The 21,226-nt window shown below is 35.3% G+C and overlaps 1 protein-coding gene and 1 pseudogene across 11 annotated transcripts in view; both read left to right on the forward strand.

The window, feature by feature from the left end:
* The window catches only part of Dmd (dystrophin), a 2,486,572-nt gene that overhangs the window by 2,042,491 nt on the left and 422,855 nt on the right, over positions 1–21,226 (forward strand). The window lies entirely within an intron of this gene.
* LOC147824359 (putative inactive 1-aminocyclopropane-1-carboxylate synthase-like protein 2 pseudogene) lies at positions 915–16,189 on the forward strand (annotated as a pseudogene).

Genomic DNA, 21,226 nt, shown 5'->3' on the forward strand with positions numbered 1-21,226 from the left:
TCGCCTGCTATGCAAGCGCAAAGACCAGAGTTTGAACCCTGGTACCAAAACAAAACAAAACAAAACAAAAAAAACCAAAAAATAAAATTAAACCAGGTACAGTGGCTCATGCCTATAATCCCAGCTACTCTGGAGACTGAGACAGGAGAATCCAAAATTCAGAGCCAGTTTAGGCAATTAAGCAAGACTCAAAATAAAGTAAATTTTTAATAAAGTGGACTAGGGATGTAGGTCAGTAATAGAACACTTGTCTAGCAAACACAAGGCCCTGGGTTCCATTCCCAGTACTGCAAAGAAAGTTAGTTTACAACTCAGATGTTTTAGATTTGAAATAAATTTATCACAGGGAGAAATATTGTTAACTATAATTAATTTCATATACTATGTATAATATGTATACGTAATCTGTCATTTATAATAGTTTTTTTCCTCAGTGTTCACCTTCTACCAGAAAAATAAAAGTACAATATCATCATTACATGGTATACAACTTTATACTTTCACAAATTTGTGTTATGTATTGATTTAATGTTTTAGAAAAATGTAGCCTATACAATAAACAGTTGACTTTAAACTATCATTGCTTAGAAAAAGACTATGTAAAACAAAATAGGTCAGTACAAGTCCACCTAAAGGAAAATAACAGATAAAGAAGAGGCAAACAAGGTAGTATATCTGAAGGTGATTTATGCATCTGATTATGGTTGTATATAGCTTTTTCACTCATAGAAAATGCCTTCAGTTTCGAAGACGCAAGCTTAGTGAACAGAGGAAGAGCAGGTCTCCAAGCCCCAAAGACTAAGGACGGTTTTAGCAAGTATAAGGATTCTAGCCTGAAGAGCTGAGTATGGATAGCAACCAGCATTCCAGCAAGCCTTCCCAGGCCAGTACAGATACCCGGAATATGAGCCAGGCCCCGTCAGTTATGCAGCATAACCAGCCAGGTGCCCAGCGGAGTGATTCTGAAGCTACGTTTTTTTAGCCATATCCTATCCAACCGGGGGGTTAAGATCTCTACATTTTACTACTCCAACTTCCAGGACTACGAGGCCTACCAAGGAGACAAATACCACACCGTCCTGAACTCCTTGGGCTTCCTTAACCTTGGCATCAGGGAGAACAGGCTGTGTGTTGATCTGATGACTGAAAGGTTGTGTCAGAATGACATGAGCTACATCAAGGAGCCCCTGCTGCAGTACCCCGACTGGAGAGGACATCTGTTCCTTCAGGCAGAAGAGGCCAAGTTTCTGAGCTACTACTGTGGATCACCTAGCCACCTGAATCTGAGAAATGTGGTTCTTCTAAATAGCTGCTGTGCTGTCTTCTCTGCACTGGCCATGGTTCTGTGTGACCCAGGGGATGCCATTCTGGTCCCCACTCCCTTCCATAGTGGCTTCCCTTTTAGAGCCCAGATGTGTGCACAAGTTGAGATGATTCCCATCCACGTGGACAGTGAGATCACTAATACAAACACCCAGCCTTTCCAGCTCACGATGGGCAAACTAGAGCAAGCCCTGCTTGAAGCTAAGACTAAAAGTAAAAAGGTCAAAGGCCTCTTGCTAGCCAACCCTCAGAATCCTCTGGGCGATGTCAATGTGAAGAAGTCGTTGAAAGAATACCTGAAATTTGCCAAAAGAAATGAACTACACATGATCATAGATGAAACATACATGCTGTCCATGTTTGATGAAATCATCATATTCCACGGTGTTCTGAGCTTAGAAAGTTTGCCTGACCCCAACAGGACCCATGTGATCTGAGGCAGTAAGGATTTTGGCATCACTGCCTTCCCCTTTGGTGTTCTGTATACCCACAGTGATGACGTGGTCTCTGCTATGAGCCCCTTTGGCTGCCTCCACAGTGTCTCTGGCATCACCCCGTATAATCTGCGACGCCTGCTCGGGGACAGAGACTGGATCAACAGAGTGTACCTTCCCACCAATCACTCCCGGCTCCAGGAGACTTATGTGTATGTCACCAAGAGGCTTCATGAGTTGGAGGAGCAGTATGAGTTCCAGATCACCTTTTGCAGTCGTGGCTGTGGCCTTTATATCTGGATAAACTTAAAGAAGTTGCTGGAACAATGTACATTTGAAGAAGAACTGGTCCTCCACTGCCACAGGCTGATATTATCCTGTGGCAAATCTTACATGTTCAAGAGTTTCAGCTAAAAATGCCGAGAATTTATATCTGTCCTCTGACACCTCTTGTCCCTTTCCTTCTCACCCCCAGTTCCCTCCTTCTCTAACCCTGACTCCTTTCTTGTGCTGATTTGGACAATAATAGAAACTCCAGTAAGGTGGGAAGAAGGCAGAAATGGGATGTAGTGAGAGGATCCTGAGAGGTACCAAATTTTTATATTTTAAGGTTGGTTTCAAATATTTTGTCAGTCATTGAAAAGCTTCTTATGTTGAACATAGTAAATAAATGATAAACCTAGATGCAATAAATTTCTAAATAAAAAGTAGATGTCTTCTAAAATTGCTTTTGTAATCAGAAAGTGTCTTTGAAAGCAGTTTCAAAAGAAAAGTTTGCTTCCTAAATTGTAATATTACTCACTACATTAAAAGGCAGCATTCCTTGAAGTGTATATGTTCCTGATCGTGTTTATGGTTAATTTGTTTTCAGTGTCCTCTTCCCTAATAGTCATCTCAGATAGATGCCTATAAATATATAACATAGTTTAGTATGACTCTGAGAAGTGTCTTGACTAAAATACTCTTAATTCTAAGATTCATGGTACATGGGTATTGATGGTGATGACCTTGTCTTTGGAAAAGCTCTGGATCCAATTCAGAAAATTCCCCAAAACTATTTGCTATCTAAAAGTTAGACAGAAACAATCAGGGGAAGATATTTAGATGGCAACATTTTTATATAAGGCATTTTTGTTGTGTTGCAAATTAGTTTTCTAAATGCAGTGTGTTACCTTCTCATTACCAGAAGCCATTCATATTGGATAAATGCATATGGTGGTTGTGTCAGAAATGAATTGCCTCTTAAAATAGCACATGGAATAAATTCTGACATCTAGCACATACATAGCTTTCTTACACTTATTCAACCAGGCAGGGCCATAACTGTCATAAAACAGACATCCACAAATGCTTGACAAGGAGATCACTTGTTCAAAAGGTACACTGGAGACTTTGAGGGTTCGTGGGTTCCTTGCCAGACAGGATTTATGCCATTCTTCATTCGTGCTTTATCTACTTCAGTATCTGTATTTTCCTGGCCCTGGGCTTGCTTGCCTAGTGTCCTGCCTGCTGGAGTTTATATTCTAAGTGAGAAAAGAGCCAGTAGTGTTTTCATTTACATATTTTTTTTAAAAATCCCTCTGGCTTCATGTAAATACAGAATTTGGAAGGTATAAGAGTACAAGGTTGATGTGCTGTTCTGAATTCCATGCTTGGAGCTCTGTTCTGTCAGAAATCATCTTCTTCCATCATTCTAAAGCTACCTTCTACTGACCCTTTGCTGTCAGCTTACTACTCTGCTATACTTTATTTTTCCAGTTATGGGACTTGAACCTTCACACTGAGCTATATCCCCAGCTCTTTTTCATTTTTATTTTGAGGCAAGGTCTTCCTAAATTGCTAAGTTGCCCAGGCTGAGCTCGAACTTGCAACCCTCCCACCTCCGCCTCCCAGAGTGCTGGAGTTAGAGGCAAGCACCACCATGCCCAGCTTGCTACACAAAGGCATGAAGGAGTGTCAGCCACAAAGTACCATTGCTCCTCTCCCATCCTCTTCAGGGGTTACCTGCTTCCTTCCTCATGCAATCAGTCTTTGTGCCAGAGCAGCACAACTGGCTAATGCCCTTTCATTATCCGTGATTCATTTCTGTAGTCCATGTTATTTGGCTGTTATTCCTACCATGCCAGGCAAACTACTTTCACTGAGAAATCAATACCCTACCCCTTGCCAAATTGCCTGACCCAGCTTCTCTGTGTAATTCTCTCATTCAGTTCGCTGACACCCACTTACCCATGTCTTCACCTGACCTATCTCCATACTACATTTGAGTCTTTTTTCACAGATGACTCGCCCTCTGCCCCTTGCAAAAGTAAGGATGCTCCCCAGATCCAACCCTTCAGCCCTTCTTCACTTTCCATCCCACAGCTCTTCTGTGATCTCATCTTTACACAAAGCTCTAATTAAAACCTACAAGCAGATGACTCTCAAGTCATTGTCGCTTCCTGTGTCTTTCTCTTGGTTATTCCATATTTATCTATGTAACTCCCCTCTGCACTTCTATTTTTAGGCCATAGGACTGATAAGCACAAGTAGGATATGCTGGCTAGGGACTTCTTTGATTTGTTGGCCGTTTGCCATCAGAGTTGTTAAATATTTTGAGTCTCGTCTGGCCACGGACATGTCAAAATTAGCATGTCCTAAAGTGGAATCCTCAATAAATCTGGACATTTGCTTTTATTTCCTGTTTTAGAAAATGACACCACCCTTACTCAATTATTTAAGCCCAAAACCTCTGATTCTGATGACGTCTATCTTTTATACACACATCCACAACTGAAAAGAAAAATCACTAGTTTTATCTGCTCTTTCTTAAGACAGACTTTTATCCGTAACCATCATTTTAGACCCTTATTACTGTGGAATTAAGCACACCTACTTAAAATCTTATAGCCTTTACTAAATTTCCTAATCTGTTCTAGTCTCAGTTTCCTCATATAGTTTTCTAGTTTGGACTGGCTAAAAAGAAAAGAATGAGTGAGACTAATGCACAGAGAGTCAGTTACATAGAATCTAAGCAGTGACAAATATTTACTGTTACTGTTGTTGGTGCTGTTACTATTAATTTCACCTAGAAAACTAACCTTGTAAATAGTCTTCCTGTGCCAGTTTCTTGGCCAGAGTTACCTTCTTACATGATGGGTGACCCTATCATTTTCATATCCATGTTTGGAATTCATCAATGCCTTTAAAATAAACTTTTACCTCCATAGTGTAGTATTTAAGGCCATTCAGATGTAAACTCTCTAAGGCCCCATTTCTTCCCCTCTCCTTGAGGCAGATATGAAGCATAAAATTCAAGGCCATCTGGATATTACTCACAGAATGTCTCCATGCTTCTATTTACTGGGAAGACTTTTCACCTAACTTTCCCTCTTCAACTCAACTAATTCTCATTTAATCTTCAAAATCTAAAACTCCAGAAAAGATTTCTGGTCTACAGGGTGGTCACAAATCTCTCAGTAAATCATACAACATGAGCATGCCCCCCGAAAACTGTCTATTAGACATTTCAAAGTAAAAAACATAAAAATAACAATTTACTGAAAAAGAAGTAGCTACAGTACAGTGGCAGTAGTATGAAACTATGTAATGATTCAGTGTTTGCAATTCAGTATTGTTTTCTGTTCCAGTATGTTTTAGAATTATACCTACTACCTGTGTTTTGCCACTGAAATTTTACTGTACTTGTTTTATAACATAGTTATCTATTCATCCTTCTGTATATGATTAATTTTTAATATTCTAATAATCTTACCCCTAAATGATACGTTGCCTTTTTAAAAAGTAGGATGGGTGTTTTTACATAGGTGAGGAAAAATAAACTTGTTCTCATTAAAACACTATAAATTATAGTACTTTCTCGATTCAGACCATTGAAGTAGCCATTAAAATAATACCAGAAAACATAAAGCCAGTTTTATTAATTAGTAAATTGTACCTGATTAGATGTAGACCATTAGGCAGAATTGTTATAATTAAAGGGTCTGGCTTTAGCTAAAACCAAAACAAAACAAAAATTTGTGTTTTCTACTCTAATTGATTATTTTATAAATAACATTTCCCCCTCTTTGTAAGAGTTAACTTTGACCTATGTTTGTCAATGTAGTATGGGTTAAGCTACACTATGGCATGTGCTAAATACATGTGCCAGTTTTAAAATTGGATTTTTTTAGCTCCTTTTATATTAAAGCTCTCTAAAACACCTTATTGATTAATTTGTATCCATTACCATTTTAAGGAAAATTTTCAGGCTGGCAGGTAAGAATTAAAATAAAAACAAATTAACATTGGAAGCACCCTCTCCAGGCCAGTCAACATGTAGTCAGTGTGTCCTTTTAAATTCGCAAAGCACAGCTTTCCACAAAGTCACAGCATGACTTTATATGAAGCAATAATATTGCTAAAATAATAGAGAAAGCAACATTTTCTATATAAAATACTTCTTTTCTATAAGTTTTTGTGCAGCTTAGTACACCGCAATGGCCACATTATTCAGTTCCAAAATTAGTAGCTCAGCATTGTGAATGACTCAGTTCACATTGTGATTACTCACTCAACAACATTCTTAAGGGTTTAGGATGTGCCGCACATTACATGAAATAGTGTATGGCAGTGGTTCTCAAATACAGTTGATCTGTAAATATAATTTTGTAAATCAGTAGTGAAGTGAGAAATATGCTGCATGACAGATCTTTCCAAAGTTTAACAGCTAGACCACCCCAAACTCAATAGCTTAAAACAGTAGGTATCCTATAGTTCACTGATTTGTGGATTGATGATTTGTGTTGTGTTGTTCATCTGCTCTGGCTGGGCTTGCTTATAAGTCTGAAGTGCACCCAAGAGCTCATGCGTCTGAAATTGCCTTGGTCAACACTGCCCTGTTACTCATGTCTTGCACATTCCTCCCACATGTTAGCCCAAGCATGTCCTCTTGCTAATGGCAGACATGAAAGAGTGAAAGTGGAGACATGAAAGCATTTGCTTCCATTAAGCCAGCCAATCTGCCATTGGTAAAAGGCAAGTTTTATTTCCCATGGTGGTTAGCAGAATAATGAGCTCCCTAAAGATATTAACCCCTTGAACCTGTGGCTATGATATGCTCCGTGGTACAGGTATTTGGGGATTGAGATAGCAAATAGAATTTAGGTAGCTAATCAAGTGATATTAAAATGGGATATTATTCTGTATTATCTAAATGGTCAAATATAATCATAGGGTCCACGTAAGTGAAGGTGGAGAGTGGGAATCAGACACAGAAACATGAAGACACTCTGTTACTGGCTTTGAAAATGGAAAGGGGCCTTAACCAAGCAGTGTAGGTAGACGCTAGTAGCTAAAAAAGACAAAGCACCAGATCCTCCTGTAGCTTAACCAGAAGGGACACAGCCCTACAAATACTTTAGTTTTTAGTCAGTGAAATTCATTTTTGTCTTCTGATTTCCCAAATAATCCCATTGTAGATTATCAGTGTATGTGGCTTTCTGTTTGTTTATTGTCTTTTGCAATGCTGGGGCTGGAAACCCAGGGCCTCACACCTGCTAGACAAGTACTCAGTCACTGACCTATATCCGTGGCACAGTTTATGTTTTAAGCCACCAAGTTTGTGGAAATGTATTACAAATGCAATAGGAATCTTTTATGCTCTTCATTGTTCAGTCTTTTCAGTAAAGGCCTATCCTGTTTATTCAGTGATTTTCTTAAAGTCATCTCATCTCTGTATTTTACTTTTAACCTTGTCTTATAATACCTATAAAATTTTAGTTTGATGTTTTAGTGTGTTCTCCCCTAATACACATAAAAATAAATGAGTATGAAAATTTAAACTTTAGCTGTTCATCTATATAACATCACAGATCAACTCCCTATCCTGAGTGTTAAGCAAACTTCATTTTGGTATGCATGGCTATATAGATGCAAAGGAAAAACATTGTAAAAAGGTGAGAATTTCCTAGATAAGGGGTATATTAATCCACTTTCTCATTTCTGGAACAAAATACTTGATGCTTGCAACTGAAAGAGAAGAAGTTTATTTTGGCTTACAGTTTCAGAGGTGTTGATCCATGGTCAGCTGGCTCCAAGGCAGAGACATCATGGCAGAAGGAGGCATTTGGACAATGGGTAGAGCTTTTGGCAGACAAGAATAGAGGAGAAAAATGATGCCATATGGCTCTAATGTAGTCTTTGCATTTGTATCAAACAATATTGACATGTCTCAATGATTTGGCATTGTTCTTCTCCAGTCTCCTTCTGGTTTAAGCTTAGATTCATTACACTACTTAGGAACATCTTCTGATCCCCAACTCTCCCGCAGACAAGATACAAATTTATTTCTTTCTGTAGAAAAGCCTAAACTTCTTTTTGGTGCTTCTCAGTCTTTTTGATATCATGATAAACAAATAGAATAACACATGGCTAGAAAGTTTAAGCTGCCACTAGTTCCTATTTATCTGTTATGGGACTGAAAATAATCAATCACTGAGATACTTACCTATAACTCAATCATCGCATGTGCTTTGCCATTGGAAATTCTTGTTTTAGAGCATTTATGAACCATGAACTTCTTGAAAGCAATGATTTTATCCTGTTCACTGTTCTGCCCATACTTTGCAACAAGTCCATGTTATAAGGTACTACATAATGTGTTGCTGGCGCCACTGAGACTAATTCATTTCCAAATTCACTTCTGATAGCACATCAGATAAGCTTCCTATCTTGTGGGATTTATAATTGAAATTCTGTGGCTTACAGACTTGGTATTCCATACATTGGGAATAAATGTGGGGTGCCCAAATGTTTGGAAAATACCAGCGTTCCTGACTTCCTTTCTTTGCTTTCTCATCTGCATCCCTGTTGCTCTGGTAGTTTTAGTTACTTGGTTATTCTTAAACCCTTGGCAGTTTTTCTTACATCTATTCTCTAGAAGCTGTCACAAGTGAATGGAGGCAGGGTGGCCCTGGGCTGTAGTGGAAAGAACATAAAACTAAGAGTTAAAAGCCCTGAGTTCCAGTAAAAGCCCTGTAGTGGGATTTAGGGCAAGTCCCTTAACTTCTCTCAGCATCAATCTCCTCATCTGTGAAATAAGATTAATGATACCTGTCTTGCCCATACTTCAAGGTTGTTTTGAGGTTCGCATGCGTTTTCCACCCCATGTAGCCTATAAATCTCCAGTGCCCACAGACAACTGATAATGTTCTACAGTTAGTTTAATATTTCCAGGATTTTAAAACTCAATGACCAGCACTGATCTGATCTAACTTAATATATTAAGTGCCAATGTATGTGAGAGTCTCTCTGGTTATTGATATTAATGGATGTTTGTATAGTTTACCTAAGAACAAATCTGTGATATTAATATATAGCATCAGCATACTTTTATACTTACTTTTTCAATATAAAGATAATTTGGTTCAAAATTAAATAGATGTCTTTAACTTTTTTGAGACAGGGTCTCACTGTGCAGTTCAGGATGGCCATGACCTCACTATGTAGCCCAGGCTGACCTCAAACTCACAGCAATCCTCCTGCCTCAGCTTCTTGAGTGCTGGGATTATAGGCATGCACCACCATGCCTAGCTTTAATTTTTAATAATATTCAAGTTAAATGATAGAATAAAAATGACCCTTTTAAATATAAGTTGGAAATATGTTACATTGGAACAAATCTGTCATTTAGGACAGAAAATTTGAAGTTTGAAAATTATTTATCATCATGGAACTAAAGCAGTGGCTTTTTAAAACTGTCAGTTTCCTCTACCTTTGTTTTACAAATGGAATCATAATATTTCTGGGTGGATATGAAATATACTTGATTGACAAAAGAAAAGTAATGAGTTTTGTAATTCCCTCTCTTAACCATGATTCACGTTTCCCAAACACATAAGAGCTCTTTCTTTTTGTCCCTGGGTTGATTTTCTATCTTTAACATTTTTAATTCTTAACCCAGATTAAATGCTGTGATTCTTTAAGAAGCCACACAAAATAAGTATTGTCTGATGCTAACACTTTGAAATGTGATATTGTAATTACTTACCAAGTGAACATTAATCACTACTAGATTAGAATGGAATTACCTGTTATATTCACATTAATAGCAAATGAGCTTTCCCTGATTGATGTTGTTATAATGAATACAAAAGAAATTAATAATGACCCAGCACTCGCTGAAAGAGGCGTAGTCATTAAGGGCATGTCATCAAAAGGCGAGTAATACTTTACAACAATCTAGTATTAAAGAAAAATCACAATGAACTGTTGAATTACTTATATCCACATTACAAAGATATTATACTGTTGGGATTAATGTAACTGCAGTGCATTTTATAAAAATTAATAATGACCAATAATTTAAAATATTTAGGAAAAAAATGCTTGTTTTTGTTTGTTCAATAGGTATGCCAGCTATCTAGCCTCTTTGAATAACTTACTAGCATGGGAACAGTGGTAAATAGTACCAAGAATGATATATAATACATTATGTAATACATTAACTCACCTCATTTTATCTGAAAATGTACACTTTCTTTCTAGCACTTTTGTTTCCAATATAATATTCTAAATAACCTCTAAACTACAGCTGTGATGTCTACTAATGTTTGCTTTGAAAGAGTATTTGAAAGCTGACCTGCTATGAATATTGAACCAAATGTTAAGGAAAACCCTGGTCCGAAATGAGCGTTAGAGCAGAACTGAACCTTTCATATATAGTTTCTAAGTAGTAATTGAGCATACATGTATCAAGGGGGATAAAAGTCAGGGTCTCTCCATCAACATGTTTTCTGTCTTTAAAAATATGATTTTTGAAATTTTCTATAACAACAATTCCATAATAGAAAGCAAAGTATTTCACATTCAGTGATCAGAATATCATTATTATAATTTTGTTACACTGAACAATTGTTTAGAACAATTTAGAATGGTATTGAAATAGCTATGAAACACATCTAATTTCAGAGTTAGCATTTAAAAATGATTAAAATAAATATGTCTTTAAAAGACTGCATATAAAAACTGGTGAAATATAGATCAGGTATGTCTTTGAGTTAATAGTATTGTACCAGTATCATTCTTCTAGATTTGATAATGTCCTATGGTTATTTAAGGTCTTATTAAGAAAATCTTATTGAACAGTACATGGGGACTCTGTGTTATATTTGTAATTTTCTGTGAGTTTTAAACCATCTCAAAGTAAAAAGTTATTTTAGAAAAGAATGTGAAGCCAGGTATGGTGATACATGCTTGTTACCCCAGCACTTAGAAGGCTGAGGCAAAAGGATCACTACTTCAAAATTGGCCTGGGCTACCTAGTGAGTTCAAGTCCAGCCTAGACTAAAAAGAAAAGAAACGAATGCCAATATATGTTTAAAAAATGTTGTATTTTTTTCTGTACCCAATGGCTTGTTATCTCAGACTGAAAGAATATGTAGAGGTGGTTAAGAACTCCAAAATAAATTATATTTCTGACCTAGGCTGAATTGATGATTCTTGAATTAGTAAAGGAATATGTACACCAGCATATTCTATGGCACATGTAAATATATAAGATTAAATGACAGGAGCTAATTATTTCTAATCATGTTGCAATGGGTCCATTTAACACTGTTCATGTAGGAAGCTACTGTAATTATAAAAATGAACACAAACACCCAAGTATATTAATTGCAATATAGTGCTATACTTGGGATTTGAAATGAGTTACAATGTGCTTTGATTTTATTTTTATACTTGGCAGATACGTTTTATTTTTATTTTAGTGTTCCACATGATAGGGTACAATGTCAAAGGAACAAAATATGCACTCAAAATCCTGATGTGCCCTTTCTTCTATTAAGAGGGCACCACAATGAGTAAAGCCTTCAGAGTTAATATCGAAGAGCAAAGCCAGCAGTTGTACCAGCATGATTTAACTACTGCTGTGGTAATTATTATTCACATTTTATTAATTTTGCAATTAAACTACAGAGTTAGGCTCAATATATTTCAAGCTGTGGCTTTCTCCAACTATCTCAATAGTTCATAGGTACCTTCAGTTGTTCAACAGCAGTGGAAGAATACATACCGCCTATTCTGTAGTGCCAATTTTGGGTGAAAAAAAAGGCGGAACTGAATCTGAAAGAATTTCTAGAGCTAATTTTGTTATACAGCAAATAATATGTTAAAAGACCAGAAGAGATTTTGAAAATAGCGACATCATAGGCCACATCTACCTCATTTTTCATCAAGAAATTATTGAAGAGCCAAATGTATGCAAGTAAACTAGGCACTTTCCAAGAGGAGTAAGGCAGGCAAAAACAATTTTTAACCTTCATGAATCTAATATTCTGATTGGGTACATTTCACAACTTTAGATGAACTTATTACCCTATTTTTTGGCAGTGGGAGCATTAAAGTTAGAGTTTTACATATGCTTAGTGGGTGCTCTACCACTGAGCTACATTCCCTAGGCCATATTTCATTTATCTTAATGTTAAATATATATTTGCAATTGTATTGGAGCCATGAAGCAGTCTACACCTCATTTCAACAGGGAATTATCTCAAATAAGGTAACATTTACAAAAGATTAGGAGAAATGCATCAAATTAGTTGAAGTTAGTTTTATGTCTGATGTAGCCAAATATGATGTGAAATTTGCTAAAGACTAAGAGGGGAGAAATTAAACAAAGGGTTCCAAGTTAATTGACTACTTTATAATTAAAGAATAAATAGAGTTGCTAAATTCTCAGAGGAGTCAGTCCCCTTTGCTGTGTTGTACCTACCTTTTAGTTTAGGCCATCTGAGTACCTTTCTAATTCTATCCTTAGGTAGCAGAGGATTCATGGAAAAATAACAGCTTTCAGACCAGTAGAATTCTTGCTAATACACTTAGGATTTCAAACTCTGTTTTAGGTCCGCACTTCTGCATTGCACTCAAAAATAATCTTTTACAGTAGAATCATTCTGCAGTGGAGTATAGGAAAGGAAGTGTTGACTCTGTCTCCTCATGCTAGCTGTGGCACTTTTAAGTTGCGTGATTGTCTTCAAACCTTTCAACCCCTCTAGGCCGTGGTTCTAAAATGAGGATAGAAGTAAAGGGTAATATTGTAAAGATTATATAAATCCCTTCCCACTGTGTACTGTGTATTGTGAAGTCTTGATATGTTACCAGTAGCTTCATTTTATTATCACCATTATCATTATTAATAATAAGGAATCCTGGCTCTTGGGAGAATTGGTTCTGTCCTCCTATCTCATAGTCATAGTAGTTTAAATGACCTTTAATCTTGCATTTCTCGTGGTGCGTTATAAATACTAATAATAATGTGCCTCACTTAAATATGGCCCTTTATAGTTTACAAAACACCCTTTTATGTTATATCATTAAATTTCCAAAAGCAGTTTTAAAAAGCCACAATTCCCAAGAGTATAACTCATAGAAGGAGTAAATATTTTGTTTGGTAGATTTTATTTAGTTATTTGTTTCAGTGCTGTGTATCCTAGGACCTGGCACCTGCTAAGCGACCACTCTGCCACTGAGCCCAGTATGTGTTTCATTTCAAGTGACTTTGGTATTCATAATATAATACCTCTTAATAAACAAAATACTGACCAGAGTACAACCTTGTATATACATATTTATTCATCTGAGAAAGATCGAGAAGTATAAAAATTTGGAATAATATGGAAGTTTGCATATGCAATACGAGTGCCAGGAGGTCCATAAACAGTATGGGAAAATGTTAGTTTAAACCACATAGTATTATCAGTATTAAAAAATTTTAGGTCTACAAAATTGATAGGATGTTTCAACCTCGTATTAGATAATGAGAATCATATAATTTAAGGTTACAAATGGTTCCCACATAATTCGCAGTAAAAAGTAGTGAGGAAAATAAATGTGGTTTGTAAATCACAGCTGGGAAATTCAAGGCCATAAAGAATTCTAAATTATATATACAGACAGCAGACCTTCATTGCAACTGTCCATTGGCCAAATTTAAACAAATCCTGCCCATCTCTGTTATTTCACTTCTGACCTATGCAAGTCTTGTTTGCAAAATTTTCACCTCTGACCCACATATTGTTTGCAAATTTTTCTCTCTATGGATAACTTATAAGGATTTTTGGTTAAAAATATTCAGTCTCAAAACTTCACTAAAATGAGAATGGGAAAATTAAAATGATATCCACAAGGAGAAATAATATGGGAAAAGAAACAGTAAGATGTAGGAGCTGACAGATTTGGGGACTATGTAAAGAGAATAGAGGAGTTAGCGTATCTGGGAAAGTCAATACCAAGTACCTAGGATCTGGAAAGCCTTTGGAATTAGAGACAGCAACTGTTATAGAAAAAGGGGATGAGCATGAGACTGAAATTAAGGGAATTAATCAGAACTGTGGCTTAGAAGCAATTTGGCTCTTTCTGTAGAGTTAAGGTGATTGTTACCTACCCTGTCAGGAGATCAGAAGTATGTTCTCCAAGGAAATTGTACTTAGGAAAGTTGAAGATTTGGAGACATCTAGTACAGAAAAAGATGCAGAGCAGTTTCCACATTAGAAGTGGAAATTAAGTGAAAGTACATATATGTGATAAGATTAGTCACTACCCCCAAGGCCAAGTGCTGACTCCAAAAATACTGGCAGCATATATGGACTCCCAGACAAGAGATTAGATTTTTTTTTTCTCCAGAAGAACTGAGTGGCCTTTGATTAAGACGTATGGTATTTTTAGTTGGGAGTTTTGGCCTGTTGCACACAGAATGAAATTCACCTCTTGAGAAGCTCTATAAACAAAGCTTATCATTATATTTTAATGTCTGGGAAACTCTAAATATGAATAGTAAAGGATCATCAGTCATTTGAGGAATTGAGATCAAAATAAAAAACAGGAAGAAAGGAGTTTGTAACTAATAACTACTATCCCTAGAAATATAAGAGAATATATTTGATCCATGAAACGAAAAGATTTTATTAAAAAGGAAAAAAATCAAAGAAGGATGTGTTCCTGAAAGATGAAATAATCACTGCCAAGATCTAAATTTAAATTAAAATTGGAAGCTAAATCTCCAGGAAAGCTGATAAAATAAAGATCAAGAAATGAAAACTTAACAAAAAGAAAAGATAGTAAAATTAAAGGATCAATTGAAGAAGCCCAACTTACGACTAAAGGAAATATAGGGAAGAATTTGTCAAAAATATAAGAACATTTCTCAGGAATGAAGGACATGACTGTCAAGTTTGAAAGTGCCTATCAAGTTCTCAACACAGTACCAAAGACTTACATCAAGGCTTCTTATGTAGCATTTCAGAAAAGCAGTGAGTTTCTGAAAACTTCCAAAGAGAGGGAAGTATTGACAGCAAGACAGAGATGTGGAGATAACGATAGGTAAGTGAATGAATAGATGGAGAAACAGACAGGAACCAGATCACTGATGAAGGATAGAAAATCAGGAGGACATCAAACCTCTTTACAGCAATTCCTGAAAGTAGAAGCTACAGAATCTCCATCTTTTGTTGTTGTTGTTGTTGTTAATAAATGTCATTTATTTTCCATTGTATTAGTTGTTCAAATAATAATTGTACAAATAAGTGGGATGCAGTGTAACAAATATTCAGTACATGTGTAGAATGTGTGATGATCAAACCAGGGTAATTTACAATTCCATCTCCTTCACCTTTATCGTTGCTTTGTGTTTGGAACATTTGAACTCTCTTTTAGTTCTTATATAGTAGATAATAAATTGTTATAAACTATAGTCATTCTCCTATGCTGTAGAATACTAGAACTTATTCTTCCTCTTTAACTAGATTTTGGTATACATTATCCAACCTCTGTTGTCCTTTCTAACTGCTAGCCTTCCTGGCATTTAGTGACTACTATTCAAATCTCTTCATCTTTATAATTCTGAAGGAAAGTATTATTTAACATAGAATTAATGAAGATATAGTCAAGGATTCAGATTCACAAATATTTATTTTACAAACACACTGTGTCGAGAATCAACTATAACAAGATCCTGAATGTTCGAGAATAAAACAATAAAAAGGAAAACATAGAATCTAGTATAGTAGACAAGAAGGATGTGATAAGTGTGCTTACAATTAATTCTGCAGCAACTATAAGATTAATTTCTAAATTTATGTACCTTCCACTCATGCCATGTTATTTCCAGAGTTAATGAGCTCACAATCTACGATTATAATATATGTATGGAAACAATATGAATGAGTCAGTTGAGGAAGAAACCCAGTCCTTCTCAGTGCTGTATCTTTAGATACTGGAATTATTTTAAAAATGACCGAGGCATGGTGGCATATGCTTGTAATCCCAGCACTTGGAAGGCTGAGGCAGGAGGGTCACTATGAGTTGGAGACCAGCCCGGGCTACATAGTAAGGTCAGGGCCAGACTGAACTGCATAGTGAGACCTAGTCTCAAAAAAAAAGAAAGAAAGAAAAAGTCATGCTTAAAGTATAAAACATAGAATCCAAACTTTGAGGGGGAAAAAAGATGTATATATTAAATGTATATTGATGTATTTATTAAATATATAAAATCAATAGAAGAAAAACCTCAAATGAATATTTAAACATAAACTTACAACAAAATTGAAACAGTCAGTTAACTAGAAGATGATGTAAAAAAAATTTTCCCAGTATACCACAGAGAGACATGGAAAATGTTAAAGAAAACATAAGATGTACAAAAATGGAATTAAGTATGACATATATGTAATTGGACTTTTAAAACAATAAAATTGGGTGGAAGCAGTATTCCAGTAGTTAAGGGTGAAATCTTTCAGAAATGCTTAAAAATTTGAACCTTTATTTCAAACTGGATTTCTTTGGAATCCAAGAAGTCCCAATTAAAATAAATGAAAAGAAAATTCCACCTAGACATATTCCAATGAAATTGTCAAGCTTTAAAGAAAAAGAGAAGACCTTAAAAATATCCACAAAAAGAGATTACCTACAACAGAATGATAGTAGACTTCTCAATGGATTCAAAAGAAGTCAAAAGAAAATATAGATTCAAAAATCTATATAAAATTAGTTCCTTTCTTAATTATATTTTAGTAACTGAGATGAAACACAGCCATTTTCAGGAGAGAACCAGTCAAAACTGCAGCAGAAAGATAGAGGGGTCTCAAAAGTATTTTTAAACACATGTTAAGGAGTTAGATGGGAGAAAAGAACAGATAAAGTAATCGCTGTGTTTGCACATAGCAAACCAAATTAGTTGCTTTAAAATTCTATATGAGTGATTGGGAAGACATAAGGATACAGACATTTAAAACTAAGCAAATAAAATTGTTATTCTAAAACAATGTTACACAAAAAGAAAATTGTCATATAAATAAAATATTTGACTCAGCAGTGAACAGTATTAGTCACAATAAGGTAATTCCTAAATATTGATTTCTTAAAACTTTTCTGTTTTGAAATAAACATTCAGAGGTATCAAGAATAGTGCAGAGAGGTACTAAGTACCCTTCTTCTAGTTTCCCCAGTGGTCACGTTTCACATAATTTAAGGAGATTAATAACAACACTAGGTGATTTGTGTTGGTATATTGTGCCAATTTTTCTTGGACAAATTTGTATAACTAACAACATTTCAAGGTGCAGACCTATTTCATCCCTACAAAGATTTCCATTCAAATACCTATTCCATTTGCTCCAGCAACCAACCCCACCATTTCTCTGGAAATCACTAATCTCTTTCTCATCTCTGTAAGTTTATCAAAATGTGAATTCTCTGTAAATGAAATCATGCAGTATATGGCATTTTGGAATTACTTTTAACTAAGTACTATATGCTTTATCCAAGTTGTTTTATCAGTAGTTCATTCTTTTTATTACTGAGGGGTGTTCCTTGATATACCTTACCATACTCTGCTTCACCATTCATGTATTAAAGAATACTATGATGTTTCCAGTTTTTTCACTGTGACACATTAAACTGTACTGGACATATGTGTCCAAGTATTTGGATGGATGTAAACTTTCATTTCTCTGAGATTTTCATTTCACTTCTCTGTAATGTGCCCAGAAGTAAAATTGCTAAGCCATATGATAATATATGTTTATTTTTTTTTAAACTATTAAACTATTTTCCAGGTGGTTGTATAATTTTACATTCCCACAAGCAATGTATGAGTGATTTATTTGTGTTGTTTGTTGTTGGTGAGTAGTAAGAGTTATTTATATATTTAGCTGCTGGGTATTAGACATACAGGTCAAAAATATTTTCACCTGTTCTATGAGTTATCTTTTAATTTTCTTAAATTTGATATGCAAAAGTTTTAAATTTTGAAGAAGTCTAATAATCTATTTCTTCTTATATTGCTCATGCTTTTACTGTCATATTTACAAATCTATTACATATTTAAGGTCATGAAGATTTACTGTACCCCTCTCTTTTTATTTTAAACAAAAGGAATTTTTAACCTCACTGTATCTTGTCAAAATATTTGGATCTTATGCTTATCAACCAGGGTAACTGTAGTCCACATTCTTGCCAAAGAATATTTGACTGCTTCATGTTGTCTACCAAGCATTCCTTTCTAAAGCCAAGGTTCACTATATAATACTTATGGAATGTGGGATAAAGGTCGGGTCCATCCATTTCTCATATCCCTACACTTCATGTATATATAATAATTTTGTCTTGGCCCATTGTAGAAATGTTCCTTAATTCCTTGGAAGATCTTCAGAAGAAATTTTTCACTTTTAACTCAAAAATCCTTTAATTCTGCCCTTTCATATAACATGGGTACTATAGAACATTTTTTTTAAAAAAAGGCAGGTAGAAAAGGCCTAGATGTTTTATATTGATTAAGAGAGGTGGGGATTTTTGTTTTATTAATAGTCTCTAATGTCACATATGCTCCAGTACAACATGTCAAGGCAAGACTATGTAAGTAAAAATTTTGTCAATTTAATTTTTATCAGTGAATATAAAATAGCACATTTAATATCTTTAATGAAACTAATAAATTTGCTCTCTTTCTCTATTGTGATGAAATATAGGATAGAAATAGGAAAAAAAGGAAGGGGATAGACACCCAGTCATACAGAAATGATGGTGCATAGAAAGAAATTAAGACAAAGATGGGGAAATATATTAGAGAAGAAAGAGAAGCAATCCATTAATATCCATGTATACTCAGTAAGACTTATCTGTAAGTTTGAAAAAATGCATCTGTGCATTCATCTGCACAAATAAGGAATTGCACTGAAATATGGAAAGAAAGTGTACAAGATAGCAATACAAGTGAGAATGAGAAGGCTTAGGCTGAAAATAATTGCTGCACCTTCGCGGCACTTTACAGTGCAAGTACAAAAGTCATCACTACCCTCGGCACTTATTCCTTGAATCACTAGCCAGCGATGGAAATCCAGGGAGCTGCAAGTTCTGCGCTCTAGATTGCTCTCCACTTCTTTTTGCATTCTTCCTGCAGAGACCAGATGTACATGGGGAATTTTCAAATGGCTTAACAATTAGTCTTCAGCAAGTTGGAACACTGTTCCAATTTAGAAGTCTTTGGTAATGTAAGTGAGGCATGAGATAGTTATTTTGGGCAGTATTAGATGATTACCTGCTCTGGTTCATATAAATAAATTTTTTCAACCTACAGAATGGATGAAAATATTTTCAAGCTCTATATCTGATAAATATTTATCACTGAAATAAATAACTCACAATTCAACAACAACAACAAAACCTAAACTCAATTTTAAAATGGGCCAAGGACCTGAGCATATATATTTCTCCAAAGAAGATAAATCAGTGGTCAATAAGCACATGAAAAGATGTTCAACATTATTAGCAGTCAGGAAAATGCAAATCAAAACTGCAATGAGATACCATTTTATATCTACAAAGATGGCTTTAGGTTTTAAAAACACAAAACATACAGTGGTAGTGAGTATGTGGATAAATTGGAATCCTTGTAACTTGCTGCTAGGAACATAAAATGGTTCAGGCTACTATAGAAAACATTTGGCAGTTCCACAAAATATTAAATAGCCATTTAATGTAATTCTACATAGATACATACTCATAAGAATCAAAGACATATACTCAAACCTTTGTACATGAATATTCATAATAGCATTACTCATTATAACTAAAAGATGGAAACAACCCAAATTCCATCAGTGGATGAATGGATAAACAATTGTGGTATATATATATGAGGTATCATTAAAATATACAGTGAATATTGAAGGTTATTTTAATTTTATTACAGTAAAAAACATATTATCATTAATTCCTCTCAGAGTTAGCCCCCCTAACCTCAAACACACTTATCCCATCATTTTTTACCAGTTGCATAAGCAATTCTGGAAGTTCTCTTTCATCAGTATCTTTATGAGTTATGATTAAAAATACAGTGGATACTACAGTTGGATGCCATCCAAGGGAAAGGCAGGCTCATAAAAGCATTATGTATGTCCTCATCTACTATGAGGTACCATGCAACTCCTGACTCTTTCCCAAAGTCAAAATGACCAGAAAATGTAAACATTTTGAATAGATTTAGAACATCAAGGCAGCCACTATAGCACAACTTATAAAGACACTCACAAAAGAGGACTTCCAGAACTGCTTCAGAAAGTGTCAAAAACATAGGATAAATGTGTTCAAAGATGGGGGAGTATTTTGAAGATTAATTGTAATTTATCTTTTACTGTAACAATTTTTAAATTTAAATGTTCACTGTATTTTTCAATCACTCCTTGTACAATGGGATATTCAGTCATAATAGCTGAACCTCAAAAATATACTCACAGAAAGAAGGACACAAAAGGACACATCTTTCATGTTTTGAAGTATGTAGAATAGGTAAATCCACAGAAACCAAATGCACAGTGGAGTTAGTTGCTGGGAGTAGGGTGTGGGTAGAATTGAGAGTAACTACTGAGCAGGTACACAACTTCATTTTGAAGTAATGGAAATGTTTGAGAATCAGATAGTGGTAACCATTATACAACACTGTAAATACACTAATTGTTATTGAATTGTTCACATAAAAATGGTTGAATTTGTGTTACGCAAAGTTTACCTCAGTAAAAATTTAGGAGGATGTTCAAAATAGAAAGGTACCTACCTGGCCAGGGATTTAGCTTAGTGGTTCCACCGCCTGCCTTGCAAGCACAAGGTATCAAGTTCAATCCCCAGTCCCCCCCCCAAAAAAAAGAATTTAGCATATACTTGAATTTAGCATATACTTGTCTAATTATGAGGTAGTACCTTTTCCACCTAACCTAGGGTGCAGTAAGGGCTCAATAATTCTGAATAAGTGTCGAGGGTGTGGCTCAGTGGTACAGTGCCTGCTCACCAAGCTCCAGGCCCTGGGCTCCACCCCAGCACCAAAAATAATATCATAATAATAATTCTGAATTAATAGTTGTTGAATAAATTAATAAGTGCTTTATTCTAGAGTACTAAGAAATAGACTGAGTTAGGAACTTAATGCATATTCTGAGGCA

This window comes from Heterocephalus glaber, unplaced genomic scaffold (genome assembly GCF_053883595.1).
Source record: "Heterocephalus glaber isolate CG9 unplaced genomic scaffold, H.glaber_assembly_v1.0 deba00001547, whole genome shotgun sequence".
Classification (NCBI taxonomy): Eukaryota; Metazoa; Chordata; class Mammalia; order Rodentia; family Bathyergidae; genus Heterocephalus; species Heterocephalus glaber.